This window comes from Kogia breviceps, chromosome 3, assembly GCF_026419965.1.
Source record: "Kogia breviceps isolate mKogBre1 chromosome 3, mKogBre1 haplotype 1, whole genome shotgun sequence".
Lineage (NCBI taxonomy): Eukaryota > Metazoa > Chordata > Mammalia > Artiodactyla > Physeteridae > Kogia > Kogia breviceps.
Genome location: NC_081312.1, coordinates 131,273,437 through 131,300,324, shown reverse-complemented (window position 1 = coordinate 131,300,324; position 26,888 = coordinate 131,273,437).

Sequence of the window (26,888 nt, the reverse complement as noted above, 5' to 3'; positions counted from 1 at the left end):
AAATGTCTTGAGGGAGGTAGTGGCCAAAATATTTCAAAAGGCGGCACATAGTTCAAGAAAAGAATGGGATGAGGTAAGCTACACACACAGTTTGAAGGAAAAAAGGACATCCCTGAAAGCTCAATTTCAAGGCTTTATGAGACGCATGCAAATCCAACCACACAGGTATCGGCTCACACCAGTCAGAAGAACCATCAGCAACAAAACTACCAACAATTCATGCTGAAGGGGTTGTGGAGAAGTGCATACCCTCTAGGTTAAGTGGGACTTTGCCGCCAGCCGCGGCGGGTCCTCAAAGTGTAGCAACAACCGACGAGAGGGGGTAGGGAACTGAACGCACCAAGGTATGGGATCAGAAGGGCACAAGCAACTGACGCTTGCAAGGCAAGTTTAATAACAAAGCCTAGCCGTATATATACCCCTAAAGCAGGGAATTTGCCTCGTCACGCCTTATCGGCATCAGCTGGTTGGTTGGCTTCTCGGCTTAGTGACACCTTATCAGCATCAGCTGTTTGGTTGGCTGCTCGGCTTCTCCCTCAAAGGCACCAATTTCCCCTCCAGGGTTGCTTTTCCTAGCTTTAGGGAACAACCAGGGACTCCCAGTAACTGAGCAGGTCCCTGGAGCGATTTGGCCAAAGGCCATCTCCTTTTGTATGTTCATACCATAAAGTCCAGGATGCATACCAAGGAGAGTACAGTCGGGCCCTGAGGCTTAGGAGGGTCTTAGTGGCGCCTTCCTCAGAGGGCAATGCTCGCCACAGGACTTCACCTGGTAAGAGGCACTAATGGGAACAGAATGGAGGTGCCTTTACAAGGTAAACACTGAGTTACGATATGATCCAGCAGGCCCACTCCTGGGCCTATAACCTAAGAAAGAAGACAGAAGTGGAAAGACACAGGCAGGCAAATCTGCATTGCAGGAGTATTACAATAGCCAGGACATGGAAGCAACCAGAAAGTCCATCAACAGATGAGTGGACAAAGAAGAACAGGGACCTGTACAGATGGAATATTAGCCAAGGAACCAAAGGAAACAATGCCATCAACAGCACCATCGGTGAGGCTAGAGTTCATCACGCACCTTGCAGTAAGTCACAGAGCGAAAGATACATAGCCTACGATATCAGTTATAGGTGTTTCCTAAAAATTGATATCACTGAAGATATTTCCACAGAGAAAGGCAATCACAGATGCAATAAAGAGATTTATGGTTCACCCATGGACAGGTGTGAGAATTGTGTACATTAGGAAATTGGGTTTAAGAGAGAGATACAAACACAGGTGAAATACAAAATCACCAAAGGCCTACGGAATACCAAGAGAAGAGTACTCAACATTGTGTCATAAGCTACATGGGAAAAGGATCCAAAGACGACTAGATACGTGTTTATGTATAAAAGAGCCACATCTTTCACACCTACAACAAGCAAAACATTGTAATCAAACTTGCTGTGAGAAACAATAAACATTGAATTAAAAAACGAACAAGTCAGTCGTGAGGCACAAACATAAGGGGCTTTTTCCTGGCACAGTCCATTCTAATTGACAACCGAGAATACGACTTCCACGGAGGCTCTGTTGCCCGAGTAACCAGGTTTGGTAAAGGAGACCTGCTGCCGCCTTGTGGCCGTTTCTCAAAACAGCAGCTTTAAACCCAGTGCTAATGGTCACTTGATATTCAAAATCATTGCAGGCCTATAAATGACACCTGCCCTCAAAAACGATTCTTGGGTCGTCCATCGAGGAAAAAAACTCAAAAGACGTGCACACTTCAAAACGACAATTTCAAGAGGCATATTTTGTGCACATTTTGTCTTCTCTTTCTTTCTCTTGTGATAAATAAAAGGGCATGGAAAAATGCTCAACATCAGGAATTAATAAAGCCATGCAAATCCAGTCGACAGAAACGTTCACCCACCGTCGTCAGAATGATCATCAGCCACAGAGTCTACAAAGAATAAATGCTCAAGGTGTTTTAGAGAACTCTGTGCCCTCTAGCGGCCGCTGGGACGTAACCTGGTAACAGCTAGTAGTGAGAACACCGTGGAGGTGCATTGAAAGGTAAAAATTGAGCTAACCTGTAATCGGGTAGGCCCACTGATGGGCCTATCTCCCGAGTAGACCAAAATCAAAAAGACACAGGCTGGCCATCCTGCGCTGCAGCAACATGTACCATAGCCAAGACTTGGAAGAAACCCAAATGTCCATCAACAGAACAATGCACCAAGAAGAAGGGGGCCCATGTGCACAATGGAACATGAGCCACGGAAGAGCATGCAACAGTGCCGCTGGCACCACCGTAGAAGGATCTAGAGATACCCACCCAAAAGGAAGTACGAAAGAAACCGAAATAGAAATATCCTATGACATCACTTATAGCTGTTACTTCAACATTGATACCCATGAAGTCATTTCCAAGAGAAGGCCGTGCATAGATGCAGAAAACCAACTATGCTTAACCAAGTGGAAAGGTGTAAGGAATGTATGAATTTGGATATGGGGGTTTACAGACATGTACTGATACATATGAAATATATAATCACAAAATACCTAAGGAATACCAAGAGAGGTCGACTCAACACTCTGTAATAACCTACACGGGAAAGGATCCAAAGATGAATAGATTGATACATACATATGATGAACCAGATGCAGTACACCTAGAACACACACCACATTTTTATCCAATTGGCTGTGATACTGGATAACAATTAAATTTTAAAAAACACACAAGAAGTAAGGAGATATAAGCTCTTGGGGGTTTGCCCTGACACACTGCACTCTCATTTGCAGCCTACTAACACAATTTCCAGGAAGCCTCTGTTGCAGGAAAACCCAGAGTTGGAAATGGAGAAATGCTGCCGCCTTGTGGCCGTTTCCCGCAAGAGCGGCTTTAAACGCATAGCTATGGGTCACTTAACATTCACAAGGACTCAGGCCTCTAAAAGACACCTGCCCTCAAAAAAAAAATGTCCTGAGCTCGGCCGTGGTGAAAAAAATTCGAAGGAGGCAAATGTGTCAAAGAGATAGTATGAAGAGGTAAGTTTTACTCACTCTTTATCAAAAAAAGCAAAATGGAGAAAAGCTCAACCTCAGGAATGATCAGACTCCTCTAAGCTACAAAAAGCTTTCAGCTCACCCAAGTTAACTACCGTCAGCCAAAAGACTACAAACAATAAATGCTGAAGGGGTTTTAGAGAACTCTGTTCCCTCTGTCTGCGGAGGACATGTCTAGTTGTAACAGCCAATAATGAGAACAGAAAGGAGCTGCGTTTTCAATTAAAAATTGAGCCACCCTTCCATCCAGAACACCCACAGCTGAGCCTCTCACCTGAGAAGACAGGCTGCAAGAGCTGCACTCCACGAGTTTTCACAGTAGCCAAAGACACCGAAGCAACCCAAATGTCCATCAACAGATGAATGGATAAGAAGAGCTGGTCCGTGGACACAGTGGACTATTAGCCATGGAAAACAAGGAAACACTGCTCTTTGAGGCACCCGAGATGAGCCTAGAGATCATCACAGAACATGAGTTAAGTCGGAAAGCAAAAGGCATACCGTATGACATCACCTATAGGCGTTATCTAACAGCTGACACAAATGAACATATTTCCACAAAGAAAGACACTCACACACTTAGAAAACAAACTAAGCTTAAGTAAAATGAAAGGTGGGGGGAATGGATAAATTAAGATTAGTGTCACCATATGTGTACAAATACGTATTAAATATATATATCAAACAGACCGACCATATAGCAAGGGAGGTCACCAGAACACTCTGCAATAATTTACATGGGAAGAGGATCTGTACAAGAATCTATATCTATATCTATATCTATATCTATATCTATATCTATCTATATATATATATATATATATATAAAACGTACAAATGAACCAGATTCTGTACATATAGGACCAACAGTATTCTAATCATTACCCCGATTTAAACAAATTAAAAGAGCGAACAAGAAGTAATGTGACATACACTTCTGGGGTTTTTTCCTGGCACATTCCATTCTAATTGACAACCTGGGAACAGGACTTCCAGAAGCCTCTGCTGCCCTAGTAACCAGATGTGGGAATGTAGCAATGCTGACGCCTTGTGGCCGTTTCCCACAGCAGCAGCTTTAAAGTCAGTGCTAATGGTCACTCAATATTCACACCCATTGCAGGCTTGTAAATGACACCTGCCCTCCAAAACAAAATCCTGGGGTCGAAAATCGACCAAAAAAGTCGAAAGAGGGCAACCTTCCAAGAAGACAATTTCGAGAGGTTTATTGTACTCACGGTTTTTTGTTTTCTGTTTTTGTTTAACAGAATAAAAAAAGGCGTGGAAAAATGCTGAACCTTAGGAATTATTAGACACGAAAATACACGTTACAAAAACCTATCATGTCACACCACTCAGCATGGCCATCAGCGAAACTTCTGCAAACAAGAAATGCTGACGGGTTGGTGAAGAAATGCGTACCCTCGGTTCTAAGTGGGTCGTGGTAAGAGCCCCTAAGGAAAACACAGTGGAGTTGCCTGGAAAGGGTCAACATTGAGCGACCGTTCAATCAAGCATACCCACTGCTGGGTCTATCACCTGAGAGGATGAGAATCAAAAAAGACACGGGCTGGCAATCCTGCAATCCAGCAATGTTTACCGTAGCCAACACTTGGAAGCAATGAAAATGCCCAGCCACAGAGGAATGCAGAAAGGAGAAGTGGTCCATGGACACAATGGAAGAGTACTCCAGTGAAAAGTAGAAATTCCATTTTAAAAACAGATATAAGTAAGGAGACATCAGCTTTGGGGGGTTTCTCCAGACACATCCCACCGTCATTGATAACCGAGGAACAACACTGGCAGGAAGGTCTGTTTCACTAGTTACCAGAGTGGGAAACGCAGAAATGCTGCAGCCCTCTGGCCGTTACGTGCAACGGCAGCTTGAAAACCCGTGCTAATGGTCACTTCGTGTGCACAAGTCCTGGAGGGCTGTCAATGAAACCTGCCCTCAAAATGTCTTGAGGGAGGTAGTGGCCAAAATATTTCAAAAGGCGGCACATAGTTCAAGAAAAGAATGGGATGAGGTAAGCTACACACACAGTTTGAAGGAAAAAAGGACATCCCTGAAAGCTCAATTTCAAGGCTTTATGAGACGCATGCAAATCCAACCACACAGGTATCGGCTCACACCAGTCAGAAGAACCATCAGCAACAAAACTACCAACAATTCATGCTGAAGGGGTTGTGGAGAAGTGCATACCCTCTAGGTTAAGTGGGACTTTGCCGCCAGCCGCGGCGGGTCCTCAAAGTGTAGCAACAACCGACGAGAGGGGGTAGGGAACTGAACGCACCAAGGTATGGGATCAGAAGGGCACAAGCAACTGACGCTTGCAAGGCAAGTTTAATAACAAAGCCTAGCCGTATATATACCCCTAAAGCAGGGAATTTGCCTCGTCACGCCTTATCGGCATCAGCTGGTTGGTTGGCTTCTCGGCTTAGTGACACCTTATCAGCATCAGCTGTTTGGTTGGCTGCTCGGCTTCTCCCTCAAAGGCACCAATTTCCCCTCCAGGGTTGCTTTTCCTAGCTTTAGGGAACAACCAGGGACTCCCAGTAACTGAGCAGGTCCCTGGAGCGATTTGGCCAAAGGCCATCTCCTTTTGTATGTTCATACCATAAAGTCCAGGATGCATACCAAGGAGAGTACAGTCGGGCCCTGAGGCTTAGGAGGGTCTTAGTGGCGCCTTCCTCAGAGGGCAATGCTCGCCACAGGACTTCACCTGGTAAGAGACACTAATGGGAACAGAATGGAGGTGCCTTTACAAGGTAAACACTGAGTTACGATATGATCCAGCAGGCCCACTCCTGGGCCTATAACCTAAGAAAGAAGACAGAAGTGGAAAGACACAGGCAGGCAAATCTGCATTGCAGGAGTATTACAATAGCCAGGACATGGAAGCAACCAGAAAGTCCATCAACAGATGAGTGGACAAAGAAGAACAGGGACCTGTACAGATGGAATATTAGCCAAGGAACCAAAGGAAACAATGCCATCAACAGCACCATCGGTGAGGCTAGAGTTCATCACGCACCTTGCAGTAAGTCACAGAGCGAAAGATACATAGCCTACGATATCAGTTATAGGTGTTTCCTAAAAATTGATATCACTGAAGATATTTCCACAGAGAAAGGCAATCACAGATGCAATAAAGAGATTTATGGTTCACCCATGGACAGGTGTGAGAATTGTGTACATTAGGAAATTGGGTTTAAGAGAGAGATACAAACACAGGTGAAATACAAAATCACCAAAGGCCTACGGAATACCAAGAGAAGAGTACTCAACATTGTGTCATAAGCTACATGGGAAAAGGATCCAAAGACGACTAGATACGTGTTTATGTATAAAAGAGCCACATCTTTCACACCTACAACAAGCAAAACATTGTAATCAAACTTGCTGTGAGAAACAATAAACATTGAATTAAAAAACGAACAAGTCAGTCGTGAGGCACAAACATAAGGGGCTTTTTCCTGGCACAGTCCATTCTAATTGACAACCGAGAATACGACTTCCACGGAGGCTCTGTTGCCCGAGTAACCAGGTTTGGTAAAGGAGACCTGCTGCCGCCTTGTGGCCGTTTCTCAAAACAGCAGCTTTAAACCCAGTGCTAATGGTCACTTGATATTCAAAATCATTGCAGGCCTATAAATGACACCTGCCCTCAAAAACGATTCTTGGGTCGTCCATCGAGGAAAAAAACTCAAAAGACGTGCACACTTCAAAACGACAATTTCAAGAGGCATATTTTGTGCACATTTTGTCTTCTCTTTCTTTCTCTTGTGATAAATAAAAGGGCATGGAAAAATGCTCAACATCAGGAATTAATAAAGCCATGCAAATCCAGTCGACAGAAACGTTCACCCACCGTCGTCAGAATGATCATCAGCCACAGAGTCTACAAAGAATAAATGCTCAAGGTGTTTTAGAGAACTCTGTGCCCTCTAGCGGCCGCTGGGACGTTACCTGGTAACAGCTAGTAGTGAGGACACCGTGGAGGTGCATTGAAAGGTAAAAATTGAGCTAACCTGTAATCGGGTAGGCCCACTGATGGGCCTATCTCCCGAGTAGACCAAAATCAAAAAGACACAGGCTGGCCATCCTGCGCTGCAGCAACATGTACCATCGCCAAGACTTGGAAGAAACCCAAATGTCCATCAACAGAACAATGCACCAAGAAGAAGGGGGCCCATGTGCACAATGGAACATGAGCCACGGAAGAGCATGCAACAGTGCCGCTGGCACCACCGTAGAAGGATCTAGAGATACCCACCCAGAAGGAAGTACGAAAGAAACCGAAATAGAAATATCCTATGACATCACTTATAGCTGTTACTTCAACATTGATACCCATGAAGTCATTTCCAAGAGAAGGCCGTGCATAGATGCAGAAAACCAACTATGCTTAACCAAGTGGAAAGGTGTAAGGAATGTATGAATTTGGATATGGGGGTTTACAGACATGTACTGATACACATGACATATATAATCACAAAATACCTAAGGAATACCAAGAGAGGTCGACTCAACACTCTGTAATAACCTACACGGAAAAGGATCCAAAGATGAATAGATTGATACATACATATGATGAACCAGATGCAGTACACCTAGAACACACACCACATTTTTATCCAATTGGCTGTGATACTGGATAACAATTAAATTTTAAAAAACACACAAGAAGTAAGGAGATATAAGCTCTTGGGGGTTTGCCCTGACACACTGCACTCTCATTTGCAGCCTACTAACACAATTTCCAGGAAGCCTCTGTTGCAGGAAAACCCAGAGTTGGAAATGGAGAAATGCTGCCGCCTTGTGGCCGTTTCCCGCAAGAGCGGCTTTAAACGCATAGCTATGGGTCACTTAACATTCACAAGGACTCAGGCCTCTAAAAGACACCTGCCCTCAAAAAAAAAATGTCCTGAGCTCGGCCGTGGTGAAAAAAATTCGAAGGAGGCAAATGTGTCAAAGAGATAGTATGAAGAGGTAAGTTTTACTCACTCTTTATCAAAAAAAGCAAAATGGAGAAAAGCTCAACCTCAGGAATGATCAGACTCCTCTAAGCTACAAAAAGCTTTCAGCTCACCCAAGTTAACTACCGTCAGCCAAAAGACTACAAACAATAAATGCTGAAGGGGTTTTAGAGAACTCTGTTCCCTCTGTCTGCGGAGGACATGTCTAGTTGTAACAGCCAATAATGAGAACAGAAAGGAGCTGCGTTTTCAATTAAAAATTGAGCCACCCTTCCATCCAGAACACCCACAGCCGAGCCTCTCACCTGAGAAGACAGGCTGCAAGAGCTGCACTCCACGAGTTTTCACAGTAGCCAAAGACACCGAAGCAACCCAAATGTCCATCAACAGATGAATGGATAAGAAGAGCTGGTCCGTGGACACAGTGGACTATTAGCCATGGAAAACAAGGAAACACTGCTCTTTGAGGCACCCGAGATGAGCCTAGAGATCATCACAGAACATGAGTTAAGTCGGAAAGCAAAAGGCATACCGTATGACATCACCTATAGGCGTTATCTAACAGCTGACACAAATGAACATATTTCCACAAAGAAAGACACTCACACACTTAGAAAACAAACTAAGCTTAAGTAAAATGAAAGGTGGGGGGAATGGATAAATTAAGATTAGTGTCACCATATGTGTACAAATACGTATTAAATATATATATCAAACAGACCGACCATATAGCAAGGGAGGTCACCAGAACACTCTGCAATAATTTACATGGGAAGAGGATCTGTACAAGAATATATATCTATATCTATATCTATATCTATATATAGATATATATATATATATATAAAACGTACAAATGAACCAGATTCTGTACATATAGGACCAACAGTATTCTAATCATTACCCCGATTTAAACAAATTAAAAGAGCGAACAAGAAGTAATGTGACATACACTTCTGGGGTTTTTTCCTGGCACATTCCATTCTAATTGACAACCTGGGAACAGGACTTCCAGAAGGCTCTGCTGCCCTAGTAACCAGATGTGGGAATGTAGCAATGCTGACGCCTTGTGGCCGTTTCCCACAGCAGCAGCTTTAAAGTCAGTGCTAATGGTCACTCAATATTCACACCCATTGCAGGCTTGTAAATGACACCTGCCCTCCAAAACAAAATCCTGGGGTCGAAAATCGACCAAAAAAGTCGAAAGAGGGCAACCTTCCAAGAAGACAATTTCGAGAGGTTTATTGTACTCACGGTTTTTTGTTTTCTGTTTTTGTTTAACAGAATAAAAAAAGGCGTGGAAAAATGCTGAACCTTAGGAATTATTAGACACGAAAATACACGTTACAAAAACCTATCATGTCACACCACTCAGCATGGCCATCAGCGAAACTTCTGCAAACAAGAAATGCTGACGGGTTGGTGAAGAAATGCGTACCCTCGGTTCTAAGTGGGTCGTGGTAAGAGCCCCTAAGGAAAACACAGTGGAGTTGCCTGGAAAGGGTCAACATTGAGCGACCGTTCAATCAAGCATACCCACTGCTGGGTCTATCACCTGAGAGGATGAGAATCAAAAAAGACACGGGCTGGCAATCCTGCAATCCAGCAATGTTTACCGTAGCCAACACTTGGAAGCAATGAAAATGCCCAGCCACAGAGGAATGCAGAAAGGAGAAGTGGTCCATGGACACAATGGAAGAGTACTCCAGTGAAAAGTAGAAATTCCATTTTAAAAACAGATATAAGTAAGGAGACATCAGCTTTGGGGGGTTTCTCCAGACACATCCCACCGTCATTGATAACCGAGGAACACCACTGGCAGGAAGGTCTGTTTCACTAGTTACCAGAGTGGGAAACGCAGAAATGCTGCAGCCCTCTGGCCGTTACGTGCAACGGCAGCTTGAAAACCCGTGCTAATGGTCACTTCGTGTGCACAAGTCCTGGAGGGCTGTCAATGAAACCTGCCCTCAAAATGTCTTGAGGGAGGTAGTGGCCAAAATATTTCAAAAGGCGGCACATAGTTCAAGAAAAGAATGGGATGAGGTAAGCTACACACACAGTTTGAAGGAAAAAAGGACATCCCTGAAAGCTCAATTTCAAGGCTTTATGAGACGCATGCAAATCCAACCACACAGGTATCGGCTCACACCAGTCAGAAGAACCATCAGCAACAAAACTACCAACAATTCATGCTGAAGGGGTTGTGGAGAAGTGCATACCCTCTAGGTTAAGTGGGACTTTGCCGCCAGCCGCGGCGGGTCCTCAAAGTGTAGCAACAACCGACGAGAGGGGGTAGGGAACTGAACGCACCAAGGTATGGGATCAGAAGGGCACAAGCAACTGACGCTTGCAAGGCAAGTTTAATAACAAAGCCTAGCCGTATATATACCCCTAAAGCAGGGAATTTGCCTCGTCACGCCTTATCGGCATCAGCTGGTTGGTTGGCTTCTCGGCTTAGTCACACCTTATCAGCATCAGCTGTTTGGTTGGCTGCTCGGCTTCTCCCTCAAAGGCACCAATTTCCCCTCCAGGGTTGCTTTTCCTAGCTTTAGGGAACAACCAGGGACTCCCAGTAACTGAGCAGGTCCCTGGAGCGATTTGGCCAAAGGCCATCTCCTTTTGTATGTTCATACCATAAAGTCCAGGATGCATACCAAGGAGAGTACAGTCGGGCCCTGAGGCTTAGGAGGGTCTTAGTGGCGCCTTCCTCAGAGGGCAATGCTCGCCACAGGACTTCACCTGGTAAGAGGCACTAATGGGAACAGAATGGAGGTGCCTTTACAAGGTAAACACTGAGTTACGATATGATCCAGCAGGCCCACTCCTGGGCCTATAACCTAAGAAAGAAGACAGAAGTGGAAAGACACAGGCAGGCAAATCTGCATTGCAGGAGTATTACAATAGCCAGGACATGGAAGCAACCAGAAAGTCCATCAACAGATGAGTGGACAAAGAAGAACAGGGACCTGTACAGATGGAATATTAGCCAAGGAACCAAAGGAAACAATGCCATCAACAGCACCATCGGTGAGGCTAGAGTTCATCACGCACCTTGCAGTAAGTCACAGAGCGAAAGATACATAGCCTACGATATCAGTTATAGGTGTTTCCTAAAAATTGATATCACTGAAGATATTTCCACAGAGAAAGGCAATCACAGATGCAATAAAGAGATTTATGGTTCACCCATGGACAGGTGTGAGAATTGTGTACATTAGGAAATTGGGTTTAAGAGAGAGATACAAACACAGGTGAAATACAAAATCACCAAAGGCCTACGGAATACCAAGAGAAGAGTACTCAACATTGTGTCATAAGCTACATGGGAAAAGGATCCAAAGACGACTAGATACGTGTTTATGTATAAAAGAGCCACATCTTTCACACCTACAACAAGCAAAACATTGTAATCAAACTTGCTGTGAGAAACAATAAACATTGAATTAAAAAACGAACAAGTCAGTCGTGAGGCACAAACATAAGGGGCTTTTTCCTGGCACAGTCCATTCTAATTGACAACCGAGAATACGACTTCCACGGAGGCTCTGTTGCCCGAGTAACCAGGTTTGGTAAAGGAGACCTGCTGCCGCCTTGTGGCCGTTTCTCAAAACAGCAGCTTTAAACCCAGTGCTAATGGTCACTTGATATTCAAAATCATTGCAGGCCTATAAATGACACCTGCCCTCAAAAACGATTCTTGGGTCGTCCATCGAGGAAAAAAACTCAAAAGACGTGCACACTTCAAAACGACAATTTCAAGAGGCATATTTTGTGCACATTTTGTCTTCTCTTTCTTTCTCTTGTGATAAATAAAAGGGCATGGAAAAATGCTCAACATCAGGAATTAATAAAGCCATGCAAATCCAGTCGACAGAAACGTTCACCCACCGTCGTCAGAATGATCATCAGCCACAGAGTCTACAAAGAATAAATGCTCAAGGTGTTTTAGAGAACTCTGTGCCCTCTAGCGGCCGCTGGGACGTAACCTGGTAACAGCTAGTAGTGAGAACACCGTGGAGGTGCATTGAAAGGTAAAAATTGAGCTAACCTGTAATCGGGTAGGCCCACTGATGGGCCTATCTCCCGAGTAGACCAAAATCAAAAAGACACAGGCTGGCCATCCTGCGCTGCAGCAACATGTACCATAGCCAAGACTTGGAAGAAACCCAAATGTCCATCAACAGAACAATGCACCAAGAAGAAGGGGGCCCATGTGCACAATGGAACATGAGCCACGGAAGAGCATGCAACAGTGCCGCTGGCACCACCGTAGAAGGATCTAGAGATACCCACCCAAAAGGAAGTACGAAAGAAACCGAAATAGAAATATCCTATGACATCACTTATAGCTGTTACTTCAACATTGATACCCATGAAGTCATTTCCAAGAGAAGGCCGTGCATAGATGCAGAAAACCAACTATGCTTAACCAAGTGGAAAGGTGTAAGGAATGTATGAATTTGGATATGGGGGTTTACAGACATGTACTGATACATATGAAATATATAATCACAAAATACCTAAGGAATACCAAGAGAGGTCGACTCAACACTCTGTAATAACCTACACGGGAAAGGATCCAAAGATGAATAGATTGATACATACATATGATGAACCAGATGCAGTACACCTAGAACACACACCACATTTTTATCCAATTGGCTGTGATACTAGATAACAATTAAATTTTAAAAAACACACAAGAAGTAAGGAGATATAAGCTCTTGGGGGTTTGCCCTGACACACTGCACTCTCATTTGCAGCCTACTAACACAATTTCCAGGAAGCCTCTGTTGCAGGAAAACCCAGAGTTGGAAATGGAGAAATGCTGCCGCCTTGTGGCCGTTTCCCGCAAGAGCGGCTTTAAACGCATAGCTATGGGTCACTTAACATTCACAAGGACTCAGGCCTCTAAAAGACACCTGCCCTCAAAAAAAAAATGTCCTGAGCTCGGCAGTGGTGAAAAAAATTCGAAGGAGGCAAATGTGTCAAAGAGATAGTATGAAGAGGTAAGTTTTACTCACTCTTTATCAAAAAAAGCAAAATGGAGAAAAGCTCAACCTCAGGAATGATCAGACTCCTCTAAGCTACAAAAAGCTTTCAGCTCACCCAAGTTAACTACCGTCAGCCAAAAGACTACAAACAATAAATGCTGAAGGGGTTTTAGAGAACTCTGTTCCCTCTGTCTGCGGAGGACATGTCTAGTTGTAACAGCCAATAATGAGAACAGAAAGGAGCTGCGTTTTCAATTAAAAATTGAGCCACCCTTCCATCCAGAACACCCACAGCCGAGCCTCTCACCTGAGAAGACAGGCTGCAAGAGCTGCACTCCACGAGTTTTCACAGTAGCCAAAGACACCGAAGCAACCCAAATGTCCATCAACAGATGAATGGATAAGAAGAGCTGGTCCGTGGACACAGTGGACTATTAGCCATGGAAAACAAGGAAACACTGCTCTTTGAGGCACCCGAGATGAGCCTAGAGATCATCACAGAACATGAGTTAAGTCGGAAAGCAAAAGGCATACCGTATGACATCACCTATAGGCGTTATCTAACAGCTGACACAAATGAACATATTTCCACAAAGAAAGACACTCACACACTTAGAAAACAAACTAAGCTTAAGTAAAATGAAAGGTGGGGGGAATGGATAAATTAAGATTAGTGTCACCATATGTGTACAAATACGTATTAAATATATATATCAAACAGACCGACCATATAGCAAGGGAGGTCACCAGAACACTCTGCAATAATTTACATGGGAAGAGGATCTGTACAAGAATCTATATCTATATCTATATCTATATCTATATCTATATATAGATATAGATATATATATATATATATATATAAAACGTACAAATGAACCAGATTCTGTACATATAGGACCAACAGTATTCTAATCATTACCCCGATTTAAACAAATTAAAAGAGCGAACAAGAAGTAATGTGACATACACTTCTGGGGTTTTTTCCTGGCACATTCCATTCTAATTGACAACCTGGGAACAGGACTTCCAGAAGCCTCTGCTGCCCTAGTAACCAGATGTGGGAATGTAGCAATGCTGACGCCTTGTGGCCGTTTCCCACAGCAGCAGCTTTAAAGTCAGTGCTAATGGTCACTCAATATTCACACCCATTGCAGGCTTGTAAATGACACCTGCCCTCCAAAACAAAATCCTGGGGTCGAAAATCGACCAAAAAAGTCGAAAGAGGGCAACCTTCCAAGAAGACAATTTCGAGAGGTTTATTGTACTCACGGTTTTTTGTTTTCTGTTTTTGTTTAACAGAATAAAAAAAGGCGTGGAAAAATGCTGAACCTTAGGAATTATTAGACACGAAAATACACGTTACAAAAACCTATCATGTCACACCACTCAGCATGGCCATCAGCGAAACTTCTGCAAACAAGAAATGCTGACGGGTTGGTGAAGAAATGCGTACCCTCGGTTCTAAGTGGGTCGTGGTAAGAGCCCCTAAGGAAAACACAGTGGAGTTGCCTGGAAAGGGTCAACATTGAGCGACCGTTCAATCAAGCATACCCACTGCTGGGTCTATCACCTGAGAGGATGAGAATCAAAAAAGACACGGGCTGGCAATCCTGCAATCCAGCAATGTTTACCGTAGCCAACACTTGGAAGCAATGAAAATGCCCAGCCACAGAGGAATGCAGAAAGGAGAAGTGGTCCATGGACACAATGGAAGAGTACTCCAGTGAAAAGTAGAAATTCCATTTTAAAAACAGATATAAGTAAGGAGACATCAGCTTTGGGGGGTTTCTCCAGACACATCCCACCGTCATTGATAACCGAGGAACAACACTGGCAGGAAGGTCTGTTTCACTAGTTACCAGAGTGGGAAACGCAGAAATGCTGCAGCCCTCTGGCCGTTACGTGCAACGGCAGCTTGAAAACCCGTGCTAATGGTCACTTCGTGTGCACAAGTCCTGGAGGGCTGTCAATGAAACCTGCCCTCAAAATGTCTTGAGGGAGGTAGTGGCCAAAATATTTCAAAAGGCGGCACATAGTTCAAGAAAAGAATGGGATGAGGTAAGCTACACACACAGTTTGAAGGAAAAAAGGACATCCCTGAAAGCTCAATTTCAAGGCTTTATGAGACGCATGCAAATCCAACCACACAGGTATCGGCTCACACCAGTCAGAAGAACCATCAGCAACAAAACTACCAACAATTCATGCTGAAGGGGTTGTGGAGAAGTGCATACCCTCTAGGTTAAGTGGGACTTTGCCGCCAGCCGCGGCGGGTCCTCAAAGTGTAGCAACAACCGACGAGAGGGGGTAGGGAACTGAACGCACCAAGGTATGGGATCAGAAGGGCACAAGCAACTGACGCTTGCAAGGCAAGTTTAATAACAAAGCCTAGCCGTATATATACCCCTAAAGCAGGGAATTTGCCTCGTCACGCCTTATCGGCATCAGCTGGTTGGTTGGCTTCTCGGCTTAGTGACACCTTATCAGCATCAGCTGTTTGGTTGGCTGCTCGGCTTCTCCCTCAAAGGCACCAATTTCCCCTCCAGGGTTGCTTTTCCTAGCTTTAGGGAACAACCAGGGACTCCCAGTAACTGAGCAGGTCCCTGGAGCGATTTGGCCAAAGGCCATCTCCTTTTGTATGTTCATACCATAAAGTCCAGGATGCATACCAAGGAGAGTACAGTCGGGACCTGAGGCTTAGGAGGGTCTTAGTGGCGCCTTCCTCAGAGGGCAATGCTCGCCACAGGACTTCACCTGGTAAGAGGCACTAATGGGAACAGAATGGAGGTGCCTTTACAAGGTAAACACTGAGTTACGATATGATCCAGCAGGCCCACTCCTGGGCCTATAACCTAAGAAAGAAGACAGAAGTGGAAAGACACAGGCAGGCAAATCTGCATTGCAGGAGTATTACAATAGCCAGGACATGGAAGCAACCAGAAAGTCCATCAACAGATGAGTGGACAAAGAAGAACAGGGACCTGTACAGATGGAATATTAGCCAAGGAACCAAAGGAAACAATGCCATCAACAGCACCATCGGTGAGGCTAGAGTTCATCACGCACCTTGCAGTAAGTCACAGAGCGAAAGATACATAGCCTACGATATCAGTTATAGGTGTTTCCTAAAAATTGATATCACTGAAGATATTTCCACAGAGAAAGGCAATCACAGATGCAATAAAGAGATTTATGGTTCACCCATGGACAGGTGTGAGAATTGTGTACATTAGGAAATTGGGTTTAAGAGAGAGATACAAACACAGGTGAAATACAAAATCACCAAAGGCCTACGGAATACCAAGAGAAGAGTACTCAACATTGTGTCATAAGCTACATGGGAAAAGGATCCAAAGACGACTAGATACGTGTTTATGTATAAAAGAGCCACATCTTTCACACCTACAACAAGCAAAACATTGTAATCAAACTTGCTGTGAGAAACAATAAACATTGAATTAAAAAACGAACAAGTCAGTCGTGAGGCACAAACATAAGGGGCTTTTTCCTGGCACAGTCCATTCTAATTGACAACCGAGAATACGACTTCCACGGAGGCTCTGTTGCCCGAGTAACCAGGTTTGGTAAAGGAGACCTGCTGCCGCCTTGTGGCCGTTTCTCAAAACAGCAGCTTTAAACCCAGTGCTAATGGTCACTTGATATTCAAAATCATTGCAGGCCTATAAATGACACCTGCCCTCAAAAACGATTCTTGGGTCGTCCATCGAGGAAAAAAACTCAAAAGACGTGCACACTTCAAAACGACAATTTCAAGAGGCATATTTTGTGCACATTTTGTCTTCTCTTTCTTTCTCTTGTGATAAATAAAAGGGCATGGAAAAATGCTCAACATCAGGAATTAATAAAGCCATGCAAATCCAGTCGACAGAAACGTTCACCCACCGTCGTCAGAATGATCATCAGCCACAGAGTCTACAAAGAATAAATGCTCAAGGTGTTTTAGAGAACTCTGTGCCCTCTAGCGGCCGCTGGGACGTAACCTGGTAACAGCTAGTAGTGAGAACACCGTGGAGGTGCATTGAAAGGTAAAAATTGAGCTAACCTGTAATCGGGTAGGCCCACTGATGGGCCTATCTCCCGAGTAGACCAAAATCAAAAAGACACAGGCTGGCCATCCTGCGCTGCAGCAACATGTACCATAGCCAAGACTTGGAAGAAACCCAAATGTCCATCAACAGAACAATGCACCAAGAAGAAGGGGGCCCATGTGCACAATGGAACATGAGCCACGGAAGAGCATGCAACAGTGCCGCTGGCACCACCGTAGAAGGATCTAGAGATACCCACCCAAAAGGAAGTACGAAAGAAACCGAAATAGAAATATCCTATGACATCACTTATAGCTGTTACTTCAACATTGATACCCATGAAGTCATTTCCAAGAGAAGGCCGTGCATAGATGCAGAAAACCAACTATGCTTAACCAAGTGGAAAGGTGTAAGGAATGTATGAATTTGGATATGGGGGTTTACAGACATGTACTGATACATATGAAATATATAATCACAAAATACCTAAGGAATACCAAGAGAGGTCGACTCAACACTCTGTAATAACCTACACGGGAAAGGATCCAAAGATGAATAGATTGATACATACATATGATGAACCAGATGCAGTACACCTAGAACACACACCACATTTTTATCCAATTGGCTGTGATACTGGATAACAATTAAATTTTAAAAAACACACAAGAAGTAAGGAGATATAAGCTCTTGGGGGTTTGCCCTGACACACTGCACTCTCATTTGCAGCCTACTAACACAATTTCCAGGAAGCCTCTGTTGCAGGAAAACCCAGAGTTGGAAATGGAGAAATGCTGCCGCCTTGTGGCCGTTTCCCGCAAGAGCGGCTTTAAACGCATAGCTATGGGTCACTTAACATTCACAAGGACTCAGGCCTCTAAAAGACACCTGCCCTCAAAAAAAAAATGTCCTGAGCTCGGCAGTGGTGAAAAAAATTCGAAGGAGGCAAATGTGTCAAAGAGATAGTATGAAGAGGTAAGTTTTACTCACTCTTTATCAAAAAAAGCAAAATGGAGAAAAGCTCAACCTCAGGAATGATCAGACTCCTCTAAGCTACAAAAAGCTTTCAGCTCACCCAAGTTAACTACCGTCAGCCAAAAGACTACAAACAATAAATGCTGAAGGGGTTTTAGAGAACTCTGTTCCCTCTGTCTGCGGAGGACATGTCTAGTTGTAACAGCCAATAATGAGAACAGAAAGGAGCTGCGTTTTCAATTAAAAATTGAGCCACCCTTCCATCCAGAACACCCACAGCCGAGCCTCTCACCTGAGAAGACAGGCTGCAAGAGCTGCACTCCACGAGTTTTCACAGTAGCCAAAGACACCGAAGCAACCCAAATGTCCATCAACAGATGAATGGATAAGAAGAGCTGGTCCGTGGACACAGTGGACTATTAGCCATGGAAAACAAGGAAACACTGCTCTTTGAGGCACCCGAGATGAGCCTAGAGATCATCACAGAACATGAGTTAAGTCGGAAAGCAAAAGGCATACCGTATGACATCACCTATAGGCGTTATCTAACAGCTGACACAAATGAACATATTTCCACAAAGAAAGACACTCACACACTTAGAAAACAAACTAAGCTTAAGTAAAATGAAAGGTGGGGGGAATGGATAAATTAAGATTAGTGTCACCATATGTGTACAAATACGTATTAAATATATATATCAAACAGACCGACCATATAGCAAGGGAGGTCACCAGAACAGTCTGCAATAATTTACATGGGAAGAGGATCTGTACAAGAATATCTATATCTATATCTATATCTATATCTATATATAGATATATATATATATATATAAAACGTACAAATGAACCAGATTCTGTACATATAGGACCAACAGTATTCTAATCATTACCCCGATTTAAACAAATTAAAAGAGCGAACAAGAAGTAATGTGACATACACTTCTGGGGTTTTTTCCTGGCACATTCCATTCTAATTGACAACCTGGGAACAGGACTTCCAGAAGGCTCTGCTGCCCTAGTAACCAGATGTGGGAATGTAGCAATGCTGACGCCTTGTGGCCGTTTCCCACAGCAGCAGCTTTAAAGTCAGTGCTAATGGTCACTCAATATTCACACCCATTGCAGGCTTGTAAATGACACCTGCCCTCCAGAACAAAATCCTGGGGTCGAAAATCGACCAAAAAAGTCGAAAGAGGGCAACCTTCCAAGAAGACAATTTCGAGAGGTTTATTGTACTCACGGTTTTTTTTTTTTCTGTTTTTGTTTAACAGAATAAAAAAAGGCGTGGAAAAATGCTGAACCTTAGGAATTATTAGACACGAAAATACACGTTACAATAACCTATCATGTCACACGACTCAGCATGGCCAGCAGCAAAACTTCTGCAAACAAGAAATGCTGACGGGGTGGTGAAGAAATGCGTACCCTCGGTTCTAAGTGGGACGTGGTAAGAGCCCCTAAGGAAAACACAGTGGAGTTGCCTGGAAAGGGTCAACATTGAGCGACCGTTCAATCAAGCATAGCCACTGCTGGGTCTATCACCTGAGAGGATGAGAATCAAAAAGACACGGGCTGGCAATCCTGCAATCCAGCAATGTTTACCATAGCCAACACTTGGAAGCAATGAAAATGCCCAGCCACAGAGGAATGCAGAAAGGAGCAGTGGTCCATGGACACAATGGAAGAGTACTCCAGTGAAAAGTAGAAATTCCATTTTAAAAACAGATATAAGTAAGGAGACATCAGCTTTGGGGGGTTTCTCCAGACACATCCCACCGTCATTGATAACCGAGGAACACCACTGGCAGGAAGGTCTGCTTCACTAGTTACCAGAGTGGGAAACGCAGAAATGCTGCAGCCCTCTGGCCGTTACGTGCAACGGCAGCTTGAAAACCCGTGCTAATGGTCACTTCGTGTGCACAAGTTCTGGAGGGCTGTCAATGAAACCTGCCCTCAAAATGTCTTGAGGGAGGTAGTGGCCAAAATATTTCAAAAGGCGGCACATAGTTCAAGAAAAGAATGGGATGAGGTAAGCTACACACACAGTTTGAAGGAAAAAAGGACATCCCTGAAAGCTCAATTTCAAGGCTTTATGAGACGCATGCAAATCCAACCACAGAGGTATGGGCTCACACCAGTCAGAAGAACCATCAGCAACAAGACTACCAACAATTCATGCTGAAGGGGTTGTGGAGAAGTGCATACCCTCTAGGTTAAGTGGGACTTTGCCGCCAGCCGCGGCGGGTCCTCAAAGTGTAGCAACAACCGACGAGAGGGGGTAGGGAACTGAACGCACCAAGGTATGGGATCAGAAGGGCACAAGCAACTGACGCTTGCAAGGCAAGTTTAATAACAAAGCCTAGCCGTATATATACCCCTAAAGCAGGGAATTTGCTTCGTCACGCCTTATCGGCATCAGCTGGTTGGTTGGCTTCTCGGCTTAGTCACACCTTATCAGCATCAGCTGTTTGGTTGGCTGCTCGGCTTCTCCCTCAAAGGCACCAATTTCCCCTCCAGGGTTGCTTTTCCTAGCTTTAGGGAACAACCAGGGACTCCCAGTAACTGAGCAGGTCCCTGGAGCGATTTGGCCAAAGGCCATCTCCTTTTGTATGTTCATACCATAAAGTCCAGGATGCATACCAAGGAGAGTACAGTCGGGCCCTGAGGCTTAGGAGGGTCTTAGTGGCGCCTTCCTCAGAGGGCAATGCTCGCCACAGGACTTCACCTGGTAAGAGACACTAATGGGAACAGAATGGAGGTGCCTTTACAAGGTAAACACTGAGTTACGATATGATCCAGCAGGCACACTCGTGGGCCCATAACCTAAGAAAGAAGACAGAAGTGGAAAGACACAGGCAGGCAAATCTGCATTGCAGGAGTATTACAATAGCCAGGACATGGAAGCAACCAGAAAGTCCATCAACAGATGAGTGGACAAAGAAGAACAGGGACCTGAACAGATGGAATATTAGCCAAGGAACAAAAGGAAACAATGCCATCAACAGCACCATCGGTGAGGCTAGAGTTCATCACGCACCTTGCAGTAAGTCACAGAGCGAAAGATACATAGCCTACGATATCAGTTATAGGTGTTTCCTAAAAATTGATATCACTGAAGATATTTCCACAGAGAAAGGCAATCACAGATGCAATAAAGAGATTTATGGTTCACCCATGGACAGGTGTGAGAATTGTGTACATTAGGAAATTGGGTTTAAGAGAGAGATACAAACACAGGTGAAATACAAAATCACCAAAGGCCTATGGAATACCAAGAGAAGAGTACTCAACATTGTGTCATAAGCTACATGGGAAAAGGATCCAAAGACGACTAGATACGTGTTTATGTATAAAAGAGCCACATCTTTCACACCTACAACAAGCAAAACATTGTAATCAAACTTGCTGTGAGAAACAATAAACATTGAATTAAAAAACGAACAAGTCAGTCGTGAGGCACAAACATAAGGGGCTTTTTCCTGGCACAGTCCATTCTAATTGACAACCGAGAATACGACTTCCACGGAGGCTCTGTTGCCCGAGTAACCAGGTTTGGTAAAGGAGACCTGCTGCCGCCTTGTGGCCGTTTCTCAAAACAGCAGCTTTAAACCCAGTGCTAATGGTCACTTGATATTCAAAATCATTGCAGGCCTATAAATGACACCTGCCCTCAAAAACGATTCTTGGGTCGTCCATCGAGGAAAAAAACTCAAAAGACGTGCACACTTCAAAACGACAATTTCAAGAGGCATATTTTGTGCACATTTTGTCTTCTCTTTCTTTCTCTTGTGATAAATAAAAGGGCATGGAAAAATGCTCAACATCAGGAATTAATAAAGCCATGCAAATCCAGTCGACAGAAACGTTCACCCACCGTCGTCAGAATGATCATCAGCCACAGAGTCTACAAAGAATAAATGCTCAAGGTGTTTTAGAGAACTCTGTGCCCTCTAGCGGCCGCTGGGACGTAACCTGGTAACAGCTAGTAGTGAGAACACCGTGGAGGTGCATTGAAAGGTAAAAATTGAGCTAACCTGTAATCGGGTAGGCCCACTGATGGGCCTATCTCCCGAGTAGACCAAAATCAAAAAGACACAGGCTGGCCATCCTGCGCTGCAGCAACATGTACCATAGCCAAGACTTGGAAGAAACCCAAATGTCCATCAACAGAACAATGCACCAAGAAGAAGGGGGCCCATGTGCACAATGGAACATGAGCCACGGAAGAGCATGCAACAGTGCCGCTGGCACCACCGTAGAAGGATCTAGAGATACCCACCCAAAAGGAAGTACGAAAGAAACCGAAATAGAAATATCCTATGACATCACTTATAGCTGTTACTTCAACATTGATACCCATGAAGTCATTTCCAAGAGAAGGCCGTGCATAGATGCAGAAAACCAACTATGCTTAACCAAGTGGAAAGGTGTAAGGAATGTATGAATTTGGATATGGGGGTTTACAGACATGTACTGATACATATGAAATATATAATCACAAAATACCTAAGGAATACCAAGAGAGGTCGACTCAACACTCTGTAATAACCTACACGGGAAAGGATCCAAAGATGAATAGATTGATACATACATATGATGAACCAGATGCAGTACACCTAGAACACACACCACATTTTTATCCAATTGGCTGTGATACTGGATAACAATTAAATTTTAAAAAACACACAAGAAGTAAGGAGATATAAGCTCTTGGGGGTTTGCCCTGACACACTGCACTCTCATTTGCAGCCTACTAACACAATTTCCAGGAAGCCTCTGTTGCAGGAAAACCCAGAGTTGGAAATGGAGAAATGCTGCCGCCTTGTGGCCGTTTCCCGCAAGAGCGGCTTTAAACGCATAGCTATGGGTCACTTAACATTCACAAGGACTCAGGCCTCTAAAAGACACCTGCCCTCAAAAAAAAAATGTCCTGAGCTCGGCAGTGGTGAAAAAAATTCGAAGGAGGCAAATGTGTCAAAGAGATAGTATGAAGAGGTAAGTTTTACTCACTCTTTATCAAAAAAAGCAAAATGGAGAAAAGCTCAACCTCAGGAATGATCAGACTCCTCTAAGCTACAAAAAGCTTTCAGCTCACCCAAGTTAACTACCGTCAGCCAAAAGACTACAAACAATAAATGCTGAAGGGGTTTTAGAGAACTCTGTTCCCTCTGTCTGCGGAGGACATGTCTAGTTGTAACAGCCAATAATGAGAACAGAAAGGAGCTGCGTTTTCAATTAAAAATTGAGCCACCCTTCCATCCAGAACACCCACAGCCGAGCCTCTCACCTGAGAAGACAGGCTGCAAGAGCTGCACTCCACGAGTTTTCACAGTAGCCAAAGACACCGAAGCAACCCAAATGTCCATCAACAGATGAATGGATAAGAAGAGCTGGTCCGTGGACACAGTGGACTATTAGCCATGGAAAACAAGGAAACACTGCTCTTTGAGGCACCCGAGATGAGCCTAGAGATCATCACAGAACATGAGTTAAGTCGGAAAGCAAAAGGCATACCGTATGACATCACCTATAGGCGTTATCTAACAGCTGACACAAATGAACATATTTCCACAAAGAAAGACACTCACACACTTAGAAAACAAACTAAGCTTAAGTAAAATGAAAGGTGGGGGGAATGGATAAATTAAGATTAGTGTCACCATATGTGTACAAATACGTATTAAATATATATATCAAACAGACCGACCATATAGCAAGGGAGGTCACCAGAACAGTCTGCAATAATTTACATGGGAAGAGGATCTGTACAAGAATATCTATATCTATATCTATATCTATATCTATATATAGATATATATATATATATATAAAACGTACAAATGAACCAGATTCTGTACATATAGGACCAACAGTATTCTAATCATTACCCCGATTTAAACAAATTAAAAGAGCGAACAAGAAGTAATGTGACATACACTTCTGGGGTTTTTTCCTGGCACATTCCATTCTAATTGACAACCTGGGAACAGGACTTCCAGAAGGCTCTGCTGCCCTAGTAACCAGATGTGGGAATGTAGCAATGCTGACGCCTTGTGGCCGTTTCCCACAGCAGCAGCTTTAAAGTCAGTGCTAATGGTCACTCAATATTCACACCCATTGCAGGCTTGTAAATGACACCTGCCCTCCAAAACAAAATCCTGGGGTCGAAAATCGACCAAAAAAGTCGAAAGAGGGCAACCTTCCAAGAAGACAATTTCAAGAGGTTTATTGTACTCACGGTTTTTTTTTTTTCTGTTTTTGTTTAACAGAATAAAAAAAGGCGTGGAAAAATGCTGAACCTTAGGAATTATTAGACACGAAAATACACGTTACAATAACCTATCATGTCACACGACTCAGCATGGCCAGCAGCAAAACTTCTGCAAACAAGAAATGCTGACGGGGTGGTGAAGAAATGCGTACCCTCGGTTCTAAGTGGGACGTGGTAAGAGCCCCTAAGGAAAACACAGTGGAGTTGCCTGGAAAGGGTCAACATTGAGCGACCGTTCAATCAAGCATAGCCACTGCTGGGTCTATCACCTGAGAGGATGAGAATCAAAAAGACACGGGCTGGCAATCCTGCAATCCAGCAATGTTTACCATAGCCAACACTTGGAAGCAATGAAAATGCCCAGCCACAGAGGAATGCAGAAAGGAGCAGTGGTCCATGGACACAATGGAAGAGTACTCCAGTGAAAAGTAGAAATTCCATTTTAAAAACAGATATAAGTAAGGAGACATCAGCTTTGGGGGGTTTCTCCAGACACATCCCACCGTCATTGATAACCGAGGAACACCACTGGCAGGAAGGTCTGCTTCACTAGTTACCAGAGTGGGAAACGCAGAAATGCTGCAGCCCTCTGGCCGTTACGTGCAACGGCAGCTTGAAAACCCGTGCTAATGGTCACTTCGTGTGCACAAGTTCTGGAGGGCTGTCAATGAAACCTGCCCTCAAAATGTCTTGAGGGAGGTAGTGGCCAAAATATTTCAAAAGGCGGCACATAGTTCAAGAAAAGAATGGGATGAGGTAAGCTACACACACAGTTTGAAGGAAAAAAGGACATCCCTGAAAGCTCAATTTCAAGGCTTTATGAGACGCATGCAAATCCAACCACAGAGGTATGGGCTCACACCAGTCAGAAGAACCATCAGCAACAAGACTACCAACAATTCATGCTGAAGGGGTTGTGGAGAAGTGCATACCCTCTAGGTTAAGTGGGACTTTGCCGCCAGCCGCGGCGGGTCCTCAAAGTGTAGCAACAACCGACGAGAGGGGGTAGGGAACTGAACGCACCAAGGTATGGGATCAGAAGGGCACAAGCAACTGACGCTTGCAAGGCAAGTTTAATAACAAAGCCTAGCCGTATATATACCCCTAAAGCAGGGAATTTGCTTCGTCACGCCTTATCGGCATCAGCTGGTTGGTTGGCTTCTCGGCTTAGTCACACCTTATCAGCATCAGCTGTTTGGTTGGCTGCTCGGCTTCTCCCTCAAAGGCACCAATTTCCCCTCCAGGGTTGCTTTTCCTAGCTTTAGGGAACAACCAGGGACTCCCAGTAACTGAGCAGGTCCCTGGAGCGATTTGGCCAAAGGCCATCTCCTTTTGTATGTTCATACCATAAAGTCCAGGATGCATACCAAGGAGAGTACAGTCGGGCCCTGAGGCTTAGGAGGGTCTTAGTGGCGCCTTCCTCAGAGGGCAATGCTCGCCACAGGACTTCACCTGGTAAGAGACACTAATGGGAACAGAATGGAGGTGCCTTTACAAGGTAAACACTGAGTTACGATATGATCCAGCAGGCACACTCGTGGGCCCATAACCTAAGAAAGAAGACAGAAGTGGAAAGACACAGGCAGGCAAATCTGCATTGCAGGAGTATTACAATAGCCAGGACATGGAAGCAACCAGAAAGTCCATCAACAGATGAGTGGACAAAGAAGAACAGGGACCTGAACAGATGGAATATTAGCCAAGGAACAAAAGGAAACAATGCCATCAACAGCACCATCGGTGAGGCTAGAGTTCATCACGCACCTTGCAGTAAGTCACAGAGCGAAAGATACATAGCCTACGATATCACTTATAGGTGTTTCCTGAAAATTGATATCACTGAAGATATTTCCACAGAGAAAGGCAATCACAGATGCAATAAAGAGATTTATGGTTCACCCATGGACAGGTGTGAGAATTGTGTACATTAGGAAATTGGGTTTAAGAGAGAGATACAAACACAGGTGAAATACAAAATCACCAAAGGCCTACGGAATACCAAGAGAAGAGTACTCAACATTGTGTCATAAGCTACATGGGAAAAGGATCCAAAGAAGACTAGATACATGTTTATGTGTAAAAGAGCCACATCTTTCACACCTACAACAAGCAAAACATTGTAATCAAACTTGCTGTGAGAAACAATAAACATTGAATTAAAAAACGAACAAGTCAGTCGTGAGGCACAAACTTAAGGGGCTTTTTCCTGGCACAGTCCATTCTAATTGACAACCGAGAATACGACTTCCACGGAGGCTCTGTTACCCGAGTAACCAGGTTTGGTAAAGGAGACCTGCTGCCGCCTTGTGGCCGTTTCTCAAAACAGCAGCTTTAAACCCAGTGCTAATGGTCACTTGATATTCAAAATCATTGCAGGCCTATAAATGACACCTGCCCTCAAAAACGATTCTTGGGTCGTCAATCGAGGAAAAAAACTCAAAAGATGTGCACACTTCAAAACGACAATATCAAGAGGCATATTTTGTGCACATTTTGTCTTCTCTTTCTTTCTCTTGTGATAAATAAAAGGGCATGGAAAAATGCTCAACATCAGGAATT